Source organism: Sus scrofa, chromosome 14 (assembly GCF_000003025.6).
Source record: "Sus scrofa isolate TJ Tabasco breed Duroc chromosome 14, Sscrofa11.1, whole genome shotgun sequence".
Taxonomy (NCBI): Eukaryota; Metazoa; Chordata; class Mammalia; order Artiodactyla; family Suidae; genus Sus; species Sus scrofa.
The window spans coordinates 19,975,503-19,997,374 of record NC_010456.5 but is presented as its reverse complement, the minus strand read 5'-3'; the positions used below and the strand labels follow the sequence as shown (position 1 = coordinate 19,997,374).

At 43.7% G+C, this 21,872-nt stretch overlaps 1 long non-coding RNA gene across 1 annotated transcript in view; it reads right to left on the bottom strand.

The window, feature by feature from the left end:
* The window catches only part of LOC102166040, a 67,417-nt gene continuing 47,587 nt past the window's right edge, over nucleotides 2,043-21,872 (bottom strand). The window contains exon 4 of the long non-coding RNA XR_002338656.1: nucleotides 2,043-2,702. This is a non-coding gene — a long non-coding RNA (uncharacterized LOC102166040). The remainder of the gene's footprint in view (nucleotides 2,703-21,872) is intronic.

Genomic DNA, 21,872 nt, shown 5'->3' with positions numbered 1-21,872 from the left:
GCTGTGGCTACTGTGTCCTGATTGTCTCCTTGTATAAGGACACCAGGTGTACTGGATGAGGGCCCACCTGTTTGACCTCACTGTAACCTAATCACCTCTTTCAGGGCACCATCTCCAAACAGTCACATCCTGAGGTACAGGACTTATGGCATCAACACAGGGATTTTGTGGGGACACACTTAACCCTTAACAGGCTGCTCTTTGAAAATGTTCTTGTATAGTCTTGTTCTAATTAGAATAAAGATACATAAGCTTAAGCATGATTCTTGAAATATTAGAAGTAGATGTCATCTTTTAAATACGTAGTAAATAATTTCCTTTGCTTCTCTTAAATGATTAAACTAGCGATTTTCAGGGAAGGCAGAACAGCTCCTGGTAGCATTTTAGACATTTTCTGGAAGTTTTGGTTGCCAGTGACTGGAGGGTGTAACCACAAGGCAGAGCTACTGATGATCTCTGTTGCAGCTACACACTGAACTATGTTAGAAAAAATTACAACCTGCTTTCTTATTTCTATTTTATAATTATAAATATATGATGATATGATATTTTATAATTTATATTACAATTAGGGGATTACAGTGGTTTTCTGAATTTATGGGTAAATGACTTAGGAATTTTATATCAAAGACATGATGGTGGCATTACAACATGTTTTGAAATAGCTGTTGGAGAGTTCCTGCCATGGTGCAGTGGGTTAAGAATCTGACTGCAGTGGCTCTGGTCATTGTGGTAGGCGCGGGTTTGATCCCTGACCCAGCCCAGTGGGTTAAAGAATTTGGCTTTGCCCAAGCAAAAGTCATAGCTGTGGTTTGGATTCAGTCCCTGGCCTGGGAACTCCCATATGCCATGGGTGCAGCCATATAAAAAAAAAATTAGTGCTGCCATGAACATGAGGGCGCAACTAGAGGTACTCATACTAAGTAAGTCAGGAAAAGAAGGACAAATACCATGTGATATCACTTATATGTGGAAGCCAAAATACAGATGAACTCACACACATAGAGAATAGACTTGTGGTTGCTAAGGGGGAGGGGGGAGGGAGTGGGATGGATGGGAGTTTGGGTTTAGAATGGATAAACAGGGAGTTCCTGTCGTGGCGCAGTGGTTAACAAATCCGACTAGGAACCATGAGCTTGAGGGTTCGATCCCTGCCCTTGCTCAGTGGGTTAACGATCCGGCGTTGCCGTGAGCTGTGGTGTAGGTTGCAGACGAGGCTCGGATCCCGCGTTGCTGTGGCTCTGGTGTAGGCCAGTGGCTACAGCTCCGATTAGACCCCTAGCCTGGGAACCTCCATATGTCTCGGCAGTGGCCCAAGAAATAGCAAAAAAGACAAAAAAATAAAATAAAAAATAGAATGGATAAACAATGAGGTCCTGGTGTACAGCACAGGGAACTATATCCAGTCTCTTGTGATAGAACAATATGGAAGACAGTATGAGAAAAAGAATGTGTATATGTATATACATACACTGGGTCACTGCCATACAGCAGAAATTGACAGAGCATTGTAAATGAAATATGTTTCAACAAAAAAAAAAAATTAAAAAAAAAGAGGTGTTGGGTTTGAGATTCTGCACTAGATGTTAAACTTTTTTTTTTTTTCTTTTCTCTTTTGGCCACCCTGAGGCATATGGAGTTCTTGGGCCAGAGACCAGATCTGAGCCACAGTTGCGACCTAAGGCACAGCTGCAGCAACACCAGATCCTCCATCCGCTTGCGAGGTCAGGGATTGAACCTGCTCCCAAGATGCTCCCATCCCACTGTGCCACCACAGGAACTCTGATGTTAAACTTCTTTTTTTTTTTTTTTTTTTTTTTGTCTTTCTGCCTTTTCTAGGGCCACTCCCGTGGCATATGGAGGTTCCCAGGCTAGGGGTCGAATCGGAGCTGTAGCCACCGGCCTACGCCAGCCAGAGCCACAGCAACGCAGGATCTGAGCCGTGTCTGCAACCTACACCACAGCTCACGGCAACACCAGGTCCTTAACCCACTGAGCAAGGGCAGGGATTGAACCCTCAAGCTCATGGTTGTTAGGCGGATTTGTTAACCACTGTGCCATGACAGGAACTCCCTGATGTTAAACTTCTTAAAGGCTGGAATGACCCTTACTTGTTTTTCTTTCCTAGATTCTAAACCACTTATGGTGCATAGGGGGTATTCAATGCATAGCTATTAATTAAGTACTTTCCATTGATCTTTTCACTGCCATGGAAATGCTGACGAGGAAGAAATGTCCACAGCTCTATGTCACACTGAATGTGTTCACTGATTTCTGTAGATCTTTGGGTAGCAAACTCTTCATTAATAAAGGAGAATCGAGGGGTTGGCCAATCACAGAGGAAGGAGGAAAGTCAGATCTCCTGTCCTGAGAGGCTGAGAGAGCTCCAGGAGGCGGGCAGTACCACAGCCTCAGTTCCTTGTGGTTGCTGAGATTAATCTGCAGATTGAGGGCTGCCTGGGTTCATGGTCATGTGAAGCTGGTTCTGAGTGTTTTCCTAAATAGAACCCTGTAATCCCTGCCCTTCAAATTCCCCAGAGAAGAGAAATTGGAAGATGAGTAGGATTCAGATCCCAGAACCTCCATTCCTCACCACTAAACCTAGGAAAACAAACAAATCAATCAACATACCAGGGAGGTCACTCAGCGGTGCTGGAGGCCCTGTTCCCTGGACGCCGGCTCTGAGGTCACCAGGTTTACACCTGTGGACGAGAAGGAACATAAGCAGGATTGTTGGAGGAGAAAGGTGGGCTCCAGTGAAATCTTGCCATAGGCCCCAGCCAACTTCATGGGGAGTGCTGACACAGAAGCCTTTGTAAGGTTTTCCAAATTTTGGCTAGGGGAGTGGACTTTTACACCCCACACTGACCAGTCCCTGTGCAAGCTGCCTCCAGAAACAGGGTGACCTTGAGTGAGCCGGCTTTTCTCAGATGAGAATCATTCCCAGAGAGCCTCAAAGAGAGCGGCCAGCACTCAAGGGTGAAGGCAGAGGCGGGAGTGGGGTTGGGGGCGGGGCGGGGACAGGGGTGGGGGCAGAGGCGGAGGGGGCGGGGTTGGGGGCAGGGGCGGGGATTAGGACCGCTGCCCTTGTCCTGTGCATCTCAGATAACTTCCTCGCCGATTCTGCTAAAAGCCAGGGCAGATTCAAAACCCCGTGGTGGGAAATGCAATCAGTAAACCAGGGTGGGGGGACTGTTCTCCTTCTGACTTGTGAAATCTCTTTGCCTTCTCTTTGAGGATTTACAGTCTTGCTTTTCTCTTTTTCCTGAAAACAAATATGAAGACTGAGGCAAATGCACCAAAATCTGAAAACGGTCAGTGTAATAGCCCATCTAAAGCAAATGGAGGAACACGTGTTTGCTGCTCTAACAAAGAAGGCTTTTCTCCTTTATGGGATCAAGGTGATAAAGCTCATGACTCAGTGTGGGAACTGTCACAGCAAATAAAACAACTTTGCTTGGACACTAGCCTCTCACTTACCTTTGAAGTGCATCACCAAATTCAGCCACCACAGTGAGTGTACAGCAACTCCTTGGGCCATTTTTGTTTCCTGTTGGTTTTCTCCCCTCTTCTTGCCAAGATACTTTTATGGGAAATTCTTAAATCGTGTCCTTAGCTGACCTCCCACATCCAAACATGTTTTCTCAGTTGAAAGACTTAGGCTCTTTATTCAAACTAATTCTAGCTCTCAGACAATCCAAAAAGGCTGGCATTTGTTTGCTTGCTTAGGAGAGCTTTCTGCTTTGGGGCTAGAAAATCTATTTTGATTTCCATCCCAGCAGCTGAAAAACGTGTGATTCCACGTTTTATGTTTGTGGGCATAAAAACAGCAGCAAATTCAAGTAATATTTCTCACGGTTTGTGTGGCAGGGGAGGGGGGCTTTCACCCACTATTCACACTGGGCATTTCTATCTTTACAGAAAGGTATATGAATGACAGCTTTCAGGTCCCTTAATTTGTAGATCACGATGTTCAGATAGTGTCACACGCATTATAATGCTCAAAAAGGACGTCTCTTTGTGCCCTGCTCAAAGCGGTTCCTGAAGCATCCAAGGAACTCTGTAAATTTCCTCACTGGTTGGGTGTCTCTAACTGTTGGAAATTTGGGCTTTGACTTTCCACATGGGTTCCCTCTGGCGTGACTTTGGAAGGCAGATGACCTTGGGGTTGTAGGATGCCGCCAAACAGGCGAAGGCTGGGCACCCAGTGGCTTCAGAGAGGAGGGGTGTGAGGGCCACAAGGGGGTGTCTTCTGTGTTGGCCTTGTGTCTGGCTCTGCAGTCCAGCCTCCTGTGTTGTGGGCTATTCCCTGTCTTTGCTGTGTGGGGGTCATTTTAACCTCTCCCCCTTACTTTCCTTTCATCATCCAGTGCTGTCCATGTTATCTTCAGATAGACCTACAACCTGCTCCCCATGCCCTCTCACAGACCCTATGCAGGGCCGGGCACCTTGCTGGCTGCACGGCTGAACCTTGTCCTTGGAGGGCGTCTGGTTCCTTTCTGCTCCCTCCACTCCCACCTGCACAGGCCCAGCCTGGCTTTTAAAAAGACCACAGCCTTTTTAGGGAGAAGGCCCACTGCCCACGCGGGGTCACAGGTCCTGTGTGCCTGGCTTCAGCCTCGCACCACCCACCCACCTCCCGCCAGGATCTCAAGAGGCAGGCTCCGCCCCCTTCTCAACTTTGGGACCTGTTATTTTTCCTACTTAACCTGGCAAATCCCTACTCAGCCATTTCTCGGAGAGGACTTCCCTGATGCCCTGTCCACACTAAACCTTTCATTTCCGTGAACAGTGGTGGCCACACCCCATAACGAACAGTAGTTCCTCTTCCCACTGGGCTCTGACATTGCGGGGCACATGTGTTTTGCTTACAGTATTCAGCGTCTGGCACGGTGCTACCCCTCGCCCGCTTAGTTCTGCAACAAACAACTGATTCAAGTTTCAGGGACATCACCAAAGTTGACCAGGAAATGTATGAAGGGGACTTTCATTTAAAGCTTTAGGATCTGAAGCTTTGTCTTTGAAATTGGGTATCAGAATTTCTGAGTACCGTGTGTCTCGGTCAGTCCCTGGAGGCAGCTCTTCACTTGGGGAGTTGTTCTGGCCAAAGCGTTTTAGAGAAATATAGCCCCTGAATTAGAAGCCGCATGAACGCCATGCCAGAGCCCGGGTCTGGAGCTTGAACACTGATTCCATCCACACGCGCTGCATCCAGAGGCAACGTTTCTGTCCCAGCCCCCTGCCGCTTCCCCAACTGCTGCAGCAAATATATAATTGATTAAGCAAATGTGCAGTGAATAAAATGACCGATAAAGCTGGCCAAAACGTGGGTTGCCAATGGCTTTTTAGGCCACAAGAGGGAGCTGTTTAAATTCCTGTTAAACACAAACAACTGAAAGAAATTGGCAATCATAACGTTGGCCAGATGGACACCTATTTATATGATGTTGACTCCGGAATTCCATTTATTTTTAAGCTACAAAAATTCCAATTCTTTTTGTCTGCAATGCAATTTGCATTTTAAATAGTGTTATTAAAGGCAGAGAATTGTTTTTGCCTTGAAATCTAATTTTATGTCTAATTTAACTAGTGTGAGGAAGTGTAAGTATTCAACGAAGTGACAAAGAGATGAAAATTCCTTTTGAAATGAATCTTTTTTTTCTAAACACTTTTTTTTCTAAGACAGCCTCAGGGATGAAATAAACTTTTCTTTAAAAAGTTACTGTTTCCTTCAATAATTAGCTTGTATGATTTTAAATATTTAAATATCTGTGACAATCATCATATTTACAAAAGAACTGTACATCCCATGGCTTGGGAAACCTATTTCTTAAGAACACAGTCTAGTTACAGACCTGTTTACCTTCAAGAGTTCATTTACAATAACTACACCTGCCAGTCCCCCCACCCCTCTTGCCCTGAGGACACGATGGAGTTGTTGAAAGCCTGCCCACAGAAGCAGACTTTTCTGAGAAGCTAGAAGCTGGTGAGAGGACACGTGGATGCATCTTTGGAGTTCATGACCTGTGATGATAGAAACATATGTGGAGCATCACATGGGCCAGGCTCTGTGCTGGGAGCTTTGTGTGGACCAGCCCGTCATTCCTCACAGCAATGTGAGGAAGCCACTGTTAATTTTTCAGTTTGGGGATGACAAAAGTGAAGCTTAGAGAGAGAGGCTGAGTGACTTGTATTGGGGGGTGGGCACGATTTGCACACACAACCCCCCACCCACCCCCAGGGACAGGATCCTGAATGGGATTCTACTCAACTGGTAAGTCTGAGTGCAGGTCAGGTCATTGGGCCTGGGTGACATGCTTCTTCGCCATCAGAGGCCAAGCCATTGTGACCACAACTCAGCCAAGATTCTCTTCCTCCCCTAAAATGTTTTTTCCTAAGAGGGGAGAGGAGAGCTTTTACGGTGTCTAAAAGGCAGCTATTTCTGGGATGATTGTCAGCAAATAGTAAATGTGGTAAAGATGCTGGTTTTCTGTGGATTCACCCATGTGATGTCAAGCCTTGTGGGAACACAGATTCGTCTGAATCATGATGAACACACACCATTTAATGTCAAACAAGTCATCAAAAATGCTCTAAGCAGATGACTTTGAAAAATTCCTCTATTTCCTGTAGTTATCTATAGCCTGAGCATGCATTCCTGAATAAATACATCTTCCTGGCTCAGGGTGGGAAGAGCAGGGTCAAAATCCTGTTGCTACTGGTATCTTCTGTCAACCCACATTCTTTCCTTATGCTGCCTCGTCCCTGGTCCTGACTGGACTCCTTTAGGTACTTGGGGAGCATTGCTGGTTTTTCTCTTCAGAGTACCCATGCGATAATGGCATTCCTGAACACAAAAATAAATGACCCATTTCTCATCCTTTACTTTTTAAAATGTCTCCTCAGGTCTCCACTCAAGTTTTTATGAACCAGGCTCAGAGTCTGAATGAATTTTAGGAAGGACTGAAAATCACAGTGCCTTAAGATGCCTGCTTTCTATTGTTAATGCAGGGTCAAGCCTGTTTGCCTTTTTTTTTTTAAAGGCCGCACTCAAGGCATATGGAGGTTCCCAGGCTAGGGGTTAAATCACACCTACACCACAGCACAGTGATGTGGGATCCAAGCCACATCTGTGACCTACACCACAGCTCAGAGCAACGTTGGATCCTTAACCCAGTGAGCAAGGCCAGGGATCAAACCTGTGTTGTCATGGATGCTAGTCAGATTCGTTTGTGCTGAGCCATGACGGGAACTCCAAGTCTGTATGCCTTTTAATTTCAGTGGCTGACCAAAGTCCAGCATCAGGACTGGGCCATGACGCTGACCTTAGGAGCAGATTCCAGAAGGTTCTCTGGAATTAGGCTGAGGCTCCAACTGCAAGCATTCCTTCCCTGCAGGGTTGTCAGTTTAAATATAGGCTCTTGGATCAAATTTGAATTTTGGATAAACCATGAATAATTCTTTTAGTGTAAGCATCTCTCAAGTATTGCATGGGAGACACTTGTACTTAAATTATTCCTCACTCGTCTGAAGTTCACAGTGAACTGCGTGTCATGTATTTGCTCAGCCTGGCAGCCTTTCTCCCTGTCTCAGCAACCCCGGAGCTTCCTTGTTGAGTACAGGCCCCGGAACCAGAGCACTGGGATGCCTTGCCAGCTGTGTGGACTTCAGCCAATCACTTGGCTTTTCTGTGCTTAGTTTTCTCATCTGTACAATGGGGACAGTAACAGAATTCCCCACTTCAAGGGTTCTGTTGTCAGGATTAAAGGAATTAATGTATTAAAGACTTAGGAATCAAGGTAACACTCAACACATTACTGCATTATTATTACTATTACTTTTAGAGATGGTCTAAAAGTGGGGGTAGTAGGACTTCCTCGCCATCCTGTGGAGGTTGTGGTGGGAACTAAACAGGATAGCAAGTGCTTGGCTCCAAAACAGACTTCTTTTTTGAAGCTGTCTATGGCATTAGAACTCTTTCAGCTATTTTAAAGGACTATGGGGACCTGAAGATAAAGCCCCATCCCACTAACCACTGATGACAGGTCTCTCTTGCATGTCTCTGATTCCATACACTTTGGGTTGAGCTTATACATTTACCACTCCATGGTATCTGGGAAAGCAGGACCCACTCTTGAGTAGGGGCTTGAGAGCTAGTGGGGCGGGCAGATCAGCCCCTTACTGTTTATGGCCATTGACTGGGCCCCCTCACTCTCTAGAAAGCTCCCACTTACCCCCAGGTGATGGAGAGAGGGGCGTGAGCTTGGCAACTGGCCAACCATTCCCCAGAGGTGCCTTTAGGAATCAATGAATCCACTGGGCAGGCTCTTTCACCCCAAGGGACAGACTTGCATACTAGGGTGAAGCAGGATTCACATAGAGCCCCAGACACATCAGAGGGATGTTGACTATTAATTCAAGGCCTGGTAATTTGTATTATTTAGTAGCAGCTGAAGGTCTGTGATCACTGGGATCCACCGCTCCTGAGAGCTACGTGCCTGCAATGTTGATGAGGCTTTCATCCTATCATCAGTTTTCTAATTTGGAAATCATGAAAAACAGGACAAAAAGAAACAGACTTTTCTTTCCATCCTATTATTTACTCAAAAGATTGCTCGGCGGGGCATCAGAATAGAAACCTCCTGTTCTCCTACTGCCAGCAAAGTCCAGAAACCTCAGTGCCTCGTGCTTGGGCCCAGCTTTGCTGAGAGAAGAAACCAGATGGGGATGAAGATCAAGTCCAAACAAGAAAGCACCTGCCCCTTCGATGTGTGGGAGAGGACCAAGGTCAGAGCCAGGAGAGGCACAAACACCAGCTGCCAGTTTGCAAGAAGTCAGAGCCTGGGGCAGTGATGCGGTTGCAGATGGCACGGGTGGCTCATAAGACCAGGAGGCTTAGAGATATAAGCTCCTATTTAATAGAAGATGAAACATCTGTGAGCTTTTAGTTTACAGTTCCCTGTGCTATACAGCAAATACTTGTTGGTGACCTATTTTACAGACAGTAGTGTGTATCTGCTAATCCCAAGCTCCTTATTTATCTATCCTCCCCCACTATCCCCTTTGGTAAACATAAGTTTGTTTTCTATGTCTGTGAGTCTGTTTCTGTTTCATAAGTAAGTTCATTTGCATTATGTTTTAGAATCCACATATAAGTGACAGCATATGATATTTGTCTTTTTCTGAGACTCTCTAGTTGCATCCATGTTGCTGTGAATACCATTATTTCTTGCTTTCTTATGGCTGAACTTTCTACGTGAATATACTGTTCCTACTTAGAGCTGGAGGGCTGTAAGGCACTGCTAGGGAATCATCAGAAGATAGGCAGCAACATGGGGGAAACTCACAGGAAATATGCTCAGTGATGGAAGCCAGATTCAAAAGATGACATACTGTGTGAACCCCTTACATGACATATTCTGAAAAATCAGGACAGCGGAGGTGCAGACCAGCACCCCAGTTCCCAGGGGCTGGGGTGAGTGGAGGGTCTGACTGCAAAGGGTCAACATGAAGGAATTCTTGGGGTGATGGAGTCATTCTGTATCCTGTTGTGTGATGGTTACAAGAAGCTCAGAGAACTGAACATGAGACATTTTACTGTACAAAAATTTAAAACATAAATAAGAAAAAGCAGGTTAATTATGTTCAGATAGTTGTCTGGAAATAATATTTTTAGCTATCCAATTTTTCAGAACTGATCAATTCTTTATAGTATACATGGCAAATCTACATAAAAATTTAATATACAAATAATTATATATCAATAAATCATATATTAACATATGTTGAATTAATCAGAATAATTACTAACTGGCTATCAGAAAAAAACTTGCTATATATTCTCAAATATTCAGGTATTAAAGATTACACTGGCTCTCTTGTATTAAATAAATGACACTCATGGATAGTACATTTTTTTAACATTTAAAGATTTTTTACACATTCTTCTTCCAATCTTATGTTAGAAACTTTCATAATAAACTTTTGACTATAATCATACTAAATGTAAACCTCAGATCAGATTGGATCTCACGGATTTTGACTTAACAGTGATTTAAGATAAAAGTAGTTTGGGAGTTCCCGTCATGGCGCAGGGGTTAATGATTCCGACTAGGAACCATGAGGTTGCAGGTTTGGTCCCTGCCCTTGCTCAGTGGGTTAATGATCTGGCATTGCCATGAGCTGTGGTGTAGGTTGCAGATGCGGCTTGGATCCCGCGTTGCTGTGGCTCTGGCGTAGGCTAGTGGCTACAGCTCCGATTAGACCCCTAGCCTGGGAGCATCCATATGCCACGGCAGCGGCCTAAGAAATAGCAAAAAAAAAAAAAGACAAAAAAAAAAAAAAAAAAAAAAAAAAAAAAGAAGTTTGAAGTCTGGTTGTTATGCTTTTCTACTAGCAGAAAGTCTCACTAATAGCCGACTATCGACAGCATTGAATTGAAATCTTTCAAACCATGTTATCAATGCGCTGTGGACAGAAAGTAAAGGGCTTTGTTGTTTATTACAGATCAGAAGAAAAAGAGGGATTGACCTATTACAGATTAGAAGTTCCCAAATGATTTCCTTCTGTTTCCTTTGAACCTCCTTCCCAGTTATTCTAACCTCACTCTGTGTTTGGACTAAAATAGTGGTTGATGATTCTTTGAAAAGAACTGCTTTTTGCCTTAAACCTGTGTTTGCTTTGTAGAATAATAGATTTGGGAACCTGAGTGCCAAGTTCCTCAGTGCCACCATGATCACAATTTTTGTGTTAGTCGGGGTGATGCTTCCAGCCAAAAAGGCACCTCCCGCAATCCAACTTCTCTGAGGGCCATGGGTCTGCAGTCATAAGCCATACAAAGTTTGGTGGCTTGGATTGGAATGAACAGTCCCTTGGCATTTTAATTTTTGTTCTCATGAAGGACTGATGATAAAAGGCAATTATATGTTGTTAGAACTATTTCTGAATTAGTAAAACTAGGTTGTTGGGATTTTAAGTTCCTTAAGTGTTCCAGGGCACTGCCTCCATCAGATGTAACTGATCCTGTTCCCTGGAAGTTTTATTTCTAGCATGTTGTTCCTGTTTCTGCCCCTCTGCCACTGGACAGAGCCCCTGAGCCTTCACTGTTCTGGCGACCCCTGCTTGTACTCCGTTGTCTACACTGCTGCAGAATCAATGACAAGCAGGTGTAAACTCTTGAGGGAATCCTTAATGTTCTCAGGATAAAATCCAGATCCTCAACGGGACGGAAGAGGTTGGTGTGGTCTGGCCCTTGCCTGCTCTGGCAGCTATTGCTTCGCCGTGGTTCTTCCCCCCTTAAAGTCTTGGGCTCAGGCTCCCTCTGCCTGGAGGGCCCTCTCTGGACCCCCCTCCTGACTCAGGACACCCCGAGTGTCCCTTTCCAGCAGCAACCTCCCTGAACTTCCGGGTTGTCAGGGCCTCTAGATATTAACATCTTCCACTTCTCCTTTGTGGAACCTTTCAAAGATGTAGTTGAGCAGTTATTTATGCAATTGTTCGTTGCTTGCTTCTCTGACAGAATTAGTCCCTGTGCTTCTAGGGAGCATTTCTGTTTTGTGCTCTGGTGTCTCTCCAGAACTCCCCCAGCTGCTTTGCTCATAGTGCTTCTGCAGTGAATACTCACTGAACAGATAAATGAAAACCCAAGGCAACTATAACTTTAAGTGTAACAATTTTTTAAAAGTTAGTGCTATGGAATGAGTCAAGTGGTGCAATGGGGAGGGGCACAGGTTGATTCCAGCCTGCATATCCATGGGTCTCTTAGTTACCTGGGGAGCTTCTTGAACAAGCAACATCTCAGACCTCACTCTCAGAAACACTGATTTCATGCATTTGGAGCAGTGGCCAGGAGTGTGCACGGGTCCTGTGCATCCTGGGTGACTTGATGCAGGTGTTTGAGGACTGGTCTTTGAGAAGCCCAGCTGTGACATGACCTGCACGTAAAACCAGCCCAAAGTTATAACAACTGCATTTGCGAACACGATTTGGATAGGGTAATGAAATTCAACTAGCTACCTTAGAAACAGGTTTGCTACCTTATGGAAAACTTAAAAATAAACTTTTTATAATCAAGTAGTAATTACGATGTGGAAATAATCGGAAAGTTTTTCATCATAAAGTTGGATTAGAATGCTACAACTAAACAATAAATAAGCCAAAGGGCCTGATGTGGTTCAAATTAAACCAATGAATATTGATACATATAATGGAAAGTGTAAGACAGTTATGACAAAAGACTGATTTTTCCTGATTAATTCTTTACAGAAAAGCCCATTCTTATGATGGAGCATGATAATGTGAGAAAAAAGACTGTATGTATGTATGTGTGACTGGGTCACTTTGATGTACAGCAGAAAATTGGCAGAACTCTGTAAACCAGCTATAATGGAAAAAAAAATCATTGAAGCAAAAAAAAAAAAAAAAAAAAAAGCACACTTCTTCCTCCCCCCACCCCCTAACAGTGTGGGCAGCAGAGATGATGGTTCTTCTGGGCACCTGTCAACAGTGTTTCCTATAATTTCTGGCATATACATCAGTGTGGGTATTGGGCAGGTTGGGGATGGTTTTATACACCTTCCAGTGTGATCACACAATTTCATCTAATTTCACATCAGGTGATGGTGATTCAGAATTCACATGAAGAGAAAAAAATTCAGAGGCAAAAGATTATGATTTTCACCCTGTCTGTTCCATTTGGGGCAAAACTCAAGGCTGATTGGACCTTTCAGGGTTTCCCTTTAATGGGATAACAGAAGGGAAGACTATGAAGAGTACAACCAAGAGGGTGTCCCCTCCCGAAGGTCTGATTCTTCATGACATGTTTTGTTAGAGGTGCCAGAAATGCATTTTCTCTCACTTCTTTTGGAGAACTCTTTACATTGTAACTATCTGGGCAAATTACCACCCTACTAAAATCAAGCATCCTTAAAGAGATCAATTCACTGTCTCCGAGCTAAATTCCATGTAGCAATTACTGCCTGAGAAATTTCAAGAGAGCTCCAGGCTTTGTCAGGGCTGAGTACTAATGATCTTATTCCAGGTCTCAGCATCCAATTTGCATCACAGAGCCGGCTGGCTGCAGGTTAAGTTAGAAGATGTCAGGAGAACGGGAACGACATAAAAGATCATGTTTTGATTGTCACTGCGAATATCTCTGCTGTATAATACATTTATATTTAAGGCTTTGGAATCTGAGAGAATGCAGTTGTTTAAAAAATCATTGCTTCTTGAATTTCTGTCTTAATGTCTTTCTAAATCAGTAAGTTTGTGTGTTGGGGAAGGGTGAGGATGGTGAAATATCCTTTACATTTCTTTTTCTTTTCTTTTCTTTTCTTTCTTTCTTTTCTTTTCTTTTCTTTTTTTTTTATGGCCACACCTGCAGCATACAGAAGTTCCCAGACTAGGGGTCAAATTGGAGCTTCAGCTCCCAGCCTACACTGCAGCCACAGCAACACTGGATCCGAGCTGCCTCTGCAACCTACACTGCAGCTTGCAGCAATGTTAGATCCTTAACCCACTGAGCAAGGCCAGGGATCTAAGCTGCATCCTCACGGACACTATTCCTGCTTCTTAACCTGCTGAGCCACAACAGGAACTCCTATCCTTTATGTCTCACTGAGTCTTTTCAGTACCAGGATTGTTTTTATTTAGATGGAGATCTGCCTTGGAAATGAAGCTGTCATTGGACATGATCAATTATTATTCTTAAAGTGTCCAGGTATCAGTTTGTCCATAATGATATTTAATTTAACAAATATTTTCAGTGTTACTGGCAGTGTAAAAAGGCACTGGAGGGACATCTGGCAGGTCTTGGTGTTCACCTGGGAAAGATCCAACTCTGGGAAAGTAAATTGCCCGAGTATGCTGCCATTTAAGCTAAACTGTTCCCCAGGCGCATGGCTGCCCTTGGGAATCCTAAGTCTGGGGCAGCGGTGGTGGCGGCAGGAATAAGCCAGCTCTCCCACGCTACAGGAATTATAGCTATATGGGTGTGAGACTCTTTACCAGCCCATAGCCTCCTGGGGTGGACCTGTCAGAAACTCAGGGTGAAAGCCCTCAGGCTTTCTGGAAGGACTTTTGCCAGAAGGGAGCTATCCGGGGTGCTGACCGGGAGGCCCTGACCCTTTGAAGCCGCTCTGTTTGCTGAGAATTTGATGTTTTCTCAGAAAGGAACTAGTGCCTCCTGCCTGAACCATGTTTTGCCCTGCTTAGCCTGGCCTGGACCAACCTCCACCTTTCCTGACCTGGGCTGTTGGAGCTGGGACACTGTCCGCTTGTGACCACTGCCCTCGTTCTGCCCTAAATCAATGGCTCCCAGCCTGGCTCTGACCAGTCATGAACATCATGAATCAGAGCACCTGGGAGCAGGTCTAGGAACCTGAAGGTCACTGTCCTGCATTTAATTCTCGGTTCCCTCACCATGTTTCCTTTCAGTGCCAGGTCTAATTTTCCTCTTCTCTCTCTTTCACCAAATGGAAAGTGACTTGTAGGATCTAAAATTTTCAGAGAGGCCATTGGATAAAAGTAAACAAACAAACAAAACCAAACAAACCAAAAAACCCACACCCTATGGAAAAGAGTCTGGAGACTCCTCGAAAGATTAAAATTAGGACTACCATATAATCCATCAAGCCCACCTTTGAGTATTTAACAAAGGAATTGAAAGCAGGATCTTAAAGGGATCATAGCATTTGTATGTTTACTGCAGCCCTATTTACAACAGTCAAGATATGAAAACAACTTAAATATCCATGAAGGATGAAGGAATAAAGAAAATACAGTATTTACACACACAATATTATTCAGCCTTAAAAAAAAAGGAAATTCTGACACATGCTACACTGTGGTTGAATCTCAAGGATATTATGCTAAGTGAAATAAACCAGCTATGAAAAGATAGTTACTGTACGATTCCACTTAAATGAAGACTCCAATGTGGTTAGTCTCAAAGAAACAGAAGTTTGGGTGGGGGTTGTCAGGGAGAGGGGGAGGGGGAAGGGGAATGGAGAGTTGCTATTTAGTGGGTGTAGAGTTTCAGTTTTGCAAGATTAAAAAGCTCTAGATTCTTTTGTATGACAATGTGACTAAGTTAACACCACTGAACAATGAAATATGGTTAAGGTAGTGAATTTTATTTTATACATTTTTGGGCCATATTTAAAACATTAAAAACAAACTAACCCTCCTATTCTGACAAATGTTATATTTTGGGGAGAATCAGTTCAAGGTAGAATATAAATATTTACAGCTGCCTCAACACCTGTTTCTACTAAGGAAAGGGAGGATGCTTTACACTCTCCTCTCTCCTGGGGAAAGTTGTTCTGACTGGAGTTAAAAATTTCTCCCTATGCATAGATGTAACTTGAAAATACTGAAGAAAAATCGGAATTGCTCTGAGAGAAGTTTTATTTCTATCTCAACCTCAGATGTTAGTATCACAGAATATCTTATCATTAGCCAGCTCTGACCCCACCCTCCACCCCTCTAAGGATTCATCTTTAAGGGATGACAGGCAGTTATTTTCTATTCACTTGTCAAGTCCCTTCTGTTTCTCTCCTGCACTAGTGAGATTATAAAAGAATGAGATGAAATGAGGGGCTTTGAACTGCACTCACATCTCTCTTGTTTTCCGAGTGTTTCTTGTAAATCTTCCTTGGGTATCTTAAAGACAATGGTTTCACTTGTCTTATCTACTGACTGTTGATTATCTAAAATTTGCTCCATATTGGGGCAGACCTAAGGGGTGTCACTTCTGTACATCATGATTTAACAATGACTGTGAAACAGCTGAAATCCACTTGACCAGAATGGAAATTTCACCTATACCTCTCTGGGGTCCTTATGGCTGAACTAAGAGTAAAATTAGCACAAAGATTAACAGGAGAAAAAGAAATACATTTCAATTTATGTGCATGAAGGTCTCATAGAAATGGGACTTAAAAAGTGGCTGAAGCCGGCAGTTTTCATACTTTTAAACAAAGAAACTATAACTTTATGAGGAAATGACAGGACAAAGAAACCTAGATTTTGGATGCTTGATTCATGGAGAATCTAAACAGAATTTGGGCTTGGGGTAGTCAATAAAAGAAGCTGAAATGTTCTTTATCTAGGCTTCTTGTCCCAAATTCCTTGCCTCTGGTGATAAGCATGTGCTTCTTCCTCCAGAGGCCGGGAGAACACCTTCCACATGGGAGGTTAATTTCCTGCTTCAGGGAGACAGAGAGGAGGGTCAGAGGGTCCCTCTTGTGCTGGCTGTTTCTTTTCTTTTTTAAGTCTAGTTTACTCAGCTTTCCTTAAGGTGTTTTTTTGGGGGGGAGGGCAGGGAGGGGCTGGGCCCATAGCCTGTGAAAGTTCCCAGGCCAGGGATTAAAACTGTGCCACAGCAATGACGATGCCAGATCCTTAACTCCTGGGCCACCAGTGAACTCTGCATTGGCTATTTCTTAAGTAACATTAATTCAAAATAGTCAACATAACATAGAGACATATTTTGGGGGAGCCTGCTCTGAGCCCCAACAGTGGACTACATGCAATATAAAATCTGCAGGAGGTTCTTAGAGTCTTAGCAAAATCTCCATTACCTCTCTAAACTTGAAAATAGCTTTAAAAATATTTATTATCTTCTGAAATAAGGTCTTCTCTAATTATAAAAAGAACATACACCCTTCCATGTACAAAATTCAGGAAACACTTAAAAGTATTAAGTGCAAAGAAGAAAAAAGAGGTAATATTTTTGTATAATAATAGGTGCTATTATTAAGTGCCTTTCTTTCTTCTTTTGTCTTTTTAGGGCCGCACCTGCAGCATATGGAGGTTCCCAGGATAGGAGTCGAAATGGAGCTGTAGCTGCCAGCCTACACCACAGCCACAGCAACGAGGGATCAGAGCTGTGTCTGAGTCATGTCTGCAACCTACAGCACAGCTCACAGCAATGCTGGATCCTTAACCTACTGAGCGAGGCCAGGTATTGAACCTGTGTCCTCATGGACAGATTTGTTTCTGCTGAGCCACGATGGGAACTCTTATTAAGTTCTTTTCTATGGGTCAAGTATGCTGTTAAGTGCTTTACAATCATAATCTTTTTTTATATTTATAATAATCTTAAGAATTAGTATCATTATCCCAGATTTACAGATGAGGAAAGTGAGCCCTAGAGGCTAAGTGACTTGGTTAAGGTCACAGGCTTGTGAGCAGTAGAGAAGATATTTTAAACTTATGTTGGTTTGTCTCCAAAATCCAGATTCTAACAGGAAGCTACTTTTTTTCATTTAATTTTATGTTGTGAGAATTTTCCCATGTTGGGGAGCAAAATTTGCCACCTCAGAAAGTCTCTTTGGCATGAGGATTAATTTAGGGTATTTTTTTTTTCTTTTTCTTTTTAGGGCCACGCCTGAAGCACATGGAAGTTCCCAGGCTAGGGGTCCAATCAGAGCTGCAGCTGCCAGCCTACACCACAGCCACAGCCACACCGGATCTGAGCCACATCTGCAACCTACATCACAGCTCACAGCAATGCCAGATTCCCAACCCACTGAGTGAGGCCAGGGATCGAACCCACATCCTCATGGATGTTAGGTTCATTAGCACTGAGCCACAACAGGAACTCCTAGGCTGACTATTATTAAGAAACAGAAGATTAGGAATGTCTTTCTTGTTACCTCCCTCTTAAGTGCCTAAAAGAATTTAGCTACGGGTCCTGTTTCTGGAACAGAACCATCACCAGAGATGCCTGCAGTGAACAGGGGCTGGGTGTGGTGGGGGAACTCGGCAGGGTCTAGGAACCAGAGGCCACTGTGGGTTCCACTGTCTCTGCTTGGAACCAGCAAACACGTGTTTATCAAACCCTTGCCTTCCCATCTCCACGTCAATAGCTTTCCTCCCATCTCAGGTCCCAAACCACTACCCCTAGCATCCTTTTCTGTCTTGGATAAAGAAGGTATTTAAGGTGAGAATTTGGGCCATTTTGGTGAATAACTCAGTTTCCCTGGGTCTCTCCCTGTATACATGTTACCAAACTTTTGTGTGATTCTCTCCTGCTGATCTGTTTCCTGTTAACTTAATTCTAAGAAGATCCTAGAAGAAAATGTCTTCCTCCCCAACACCTAAGATAAGATAATCCTATTAAAACTTACATCTGGAGTTCCCGTCGTGGCGCAGTGGTTAACGAATCCGACTAGGAACCATGAGGTTGCGGGTTCGGTCCCTGCCCTTGCTCAGTGGGTTAACGATCCGGCGTTGCCGTGAGCTGTGGTGTAGGTCGCAGACACGGCTCGGATCCTGCGTTGCTGTGCCTCTGGCGTAGGCCGGTGGCTACGGCTCCAATTCAGCCCCTAGCCTGGGAACCTCCATATGCCGCGGGAGCGGCCCAAGGAATAGCAACAACAACAACAACAAAAAGACAAAAAGACAAAAAAAAAAAAAAAAAAAAAACTTACATCTGCATCTATTCTACCAGCTGGATGGGACAGAATCTGTTTAATCATTACTGCTTTGCTGGACGTTCTTTCTGATGTTGTTTACTGACATGATAAATGACCATGTCGTATGTTTTATAGCCATCTCTGATTATTAGCCTGGTATGAATCCCTAGAAGTGTGCTATGGGGAACGAGGATGGCAGTCATAGATTGTACTTATCTGCTCTCAAAATAGTATCAATTTATATGAAAATTATACCCAAACCTCCCCTGATGGCAGTGAAGATTGTTATTAAAATTTTTAGCCATTTTCTAAGTGAGAAGTCATATTGTTTCTCTCAGCTGTCTCTGATGGTTAGGGAGTTTGGATTGTGCTGACACAAGCCTCCAGTAAAGCTGGGCTCTCCCCTCTGGGAGGGACCGGCCCCTCCTCCTGGCCTTTCCTTCTGGCCAGGGTCTGCCCGACCCTCGCTTCTCCATGGGGTGGGCCACCTGGCTGCCCACACAGCTGCCCTTCTCACGTGGTTCCCTTCCGTTCTTCTCAGTGGCCCTGGTTCTGATTTTCACTGGCATGAGCCTTTGCAAGGTTACACTCCTTGGTGCACTGAAATCCTCTCCTTCAGCCCACAGATTCTTACTGCTTCTTAGGTCCTATTCCAGCTCTGGGAAAAGAGCAGCGGACAAAGTCATAAAAGTCGCTGCTTCATGGAGCTTAGGCTCTGATGGAGAGAAAGGGGAAGGCACAGTGAAAATGAACACACAGTTGGCTCTTCAGTGATGAAGCTGTGAGAAAAGAAAGCCTCGAAGGGGATGAGAGGTGCAGGCGGCGGTTGTTTACAATGTTAGTTACACAGGTCAGGGAAGCCTTCCTGGAGAAGGGGACATTTGAGTAAAGACTTAAAGCTTCCCTTGTGTTTTGAGGGAGCAGATTGTGTGCCTGTCGGGGGAAGTACTTCCAGGCAGCGGAACAGAAAGTACAAAGACCCTGGGGCAAAACGTGTTGGCGGTTTAAGGAATGGGATGTCACACAGCACTGGTACTTGGCAGTTGGGGTCTTTAGAAAGGCACCTGCAGGACACCTGTCTGATTCAACTGGTGTGGCTGAAAAACTAACCTCTGTTGTGTTAACCCCGTGAGAACTTGGGGCAGATGTGTTTACACAGTGACCAGTCTTCCCTCATGAATCGAGGGGAGCCCACAGGAAGGTGATAACTACAAGTCTGTGAGGGGATCAGCATCTCTCTTCTTTTTAGGAAACTGACAAAGACCTAAAGGATGGAGTAAGACAAAATCATTTTAAGTAAATAAGAAGGACTTTATCTTCATCCTTTCGGTCTTTGTCAGTTTCCTAAAAAGAAGAGAGATGATCCCTTAATTGACTTATAGTAAGAGACAGGTGTGAGGTGTGACCCCTGCTCACACTGTCTGTAATTAGCCATGAAGGGAGGGGTGGGTTGAGGAGGTGAGCTCCGCTCTACAGAGCTGTCCAGGATGTAACATACAGTTCTTTGCCTGTTCCTGCTGAGAAATTAGAAATTCACAAAATGTGTTGGCTGTACATTGCTTCCTATTGATTACAACAAAACTTCCAAGAAAATGCTCTAGTTACTATTAGTCTAATTCATTTCATTGCTGTATGATGATTGGCACAGATGTTCAGACTGCATCTGAATATGGAGAAAGATGTGAGAAGTGTGGGCATCTGGCCAGGAGACTTGGTCATAACACAGAAATACAGTATGTAGTAAAAGACAAAGACAGATGATAAACTGACAGGCTTGAAAAGAGAAAAGAGCAGTAAGTTTTCAGCCATGTGTCTTGCTTCTCCTCACCTAATACTGCATTATAGAATTATTTAAAGAATTGGAAATGCTTGGTAAGAATGTAACTTGTTGCAACTACTATGGAAAACAGTATGGAGGTTCCCTAAAAAACTAAAAATAGAGCTACACTATGATCCAGCAATCTCATTCCTAGGCATACATCTGGACAAAACTTTCATTCAAAAAGATACATGCACCCCTATGTTCATTGCAACACTATTCACAATAGCTAAGACATGGAAGCAATCGAAGAGTCCATCAAGAGATGAATGGATAAAGAAGATGTGGTACATATATACAATGGAATATACCCAGCCAGAAAAAGAATGAAATAATGCCATTTGCAGCAACATGGATGGGCCCAGAGATTATCATACTAAGTAAATCAGAGAGAGAAAGATAAAACCCGTATCATTTATACGTGGAATGTAAAAAATAATACAAATAAATCTATTTACAAAATAGAAACAGACTCACAGACATAGAAAACTAACTTATGGTCGCCAAGGGGACAGGGAGGGGGGAGGGATAAATTAGGAGTTTGGGATTAACAAATACACACTGTTATATATAAAATAGATAAGCAACAAATATTTACTGTATAACAGAGGGAATATTAAATATCTTGTAATCACCTATACTGGAAAATAATCTGAAAAAATGTAACTGAATCACTTTGCCATACAGTGGAAACTAACACAATATTGTAAATCAACTATACTGCAATAATAAAAGATGGCATAAAAATGAATGGGTTACACTGAAAACATGGAGGCATTACAACTGTATTAAAATGATGTTGAAAATCATTGGATCGAGATGTAGAAAACATGTCTCTAATGTCAAATGACAAAGGCATGCTCTGTGACTTTCAGACATGAGGTGAGTTTAGTAAATCAGGAATAAACAGGAAATGCCCCGAGGAAGTCAGTGAACCAATAAAATGGGCATCTTGAGGCTAATGTTCTCATCTCTTCTCTACAAACGCACTCCCCCCAAAGCTTGTGGTTTCAAAACCCATGAGTACTTATATTCCAATGACTCCCAAACTAATACCTCTTGAACTTTTTCAGTGGGCTTTAGACCTAGACACCCAGCTGTCTACTTAACAATGTCCAATGGATAATACGCATTTCGCACTTGATATGTTCTCCACAGAACCTCCGCCTTCCCCCACCTGCCCCATTTCAGAGGGTGGCACTGTTTTCTACCCAAGGGAGGGTTCCTTGGTTTCTCTCTTACTCTCTGTCCCCACAAAAATCCATCACTAGGTTCCATGAGTTCTACCTTCAAAATCCACCTCGTAGCTATACAATCATCAGAAATGCCTTGGGTTTTTGCACCAAACTTTTTTTTTAAGGGCCATACCCTCGGCATGTGGAGGTTCCCAGGCTAGGGGTCTAATCAGAGCTGCAGCCGCCAGCCTACACCACAGCTCACCGCAATGTCGGATCCTTAACCCACTGAGCAAGGCCAGGGATTGAACCTGCAACTTCATGGTTCCTAGTCGGATTTATTTCTGCTGCACCACGACGGGAGCTCCTGTACCAAACTTTTAACTGCCATTATGTTTTCACACTTGCCCATACATCTCTTCCTCTACAGAACAGAGAGATCTTTTAAAAATAGAAATC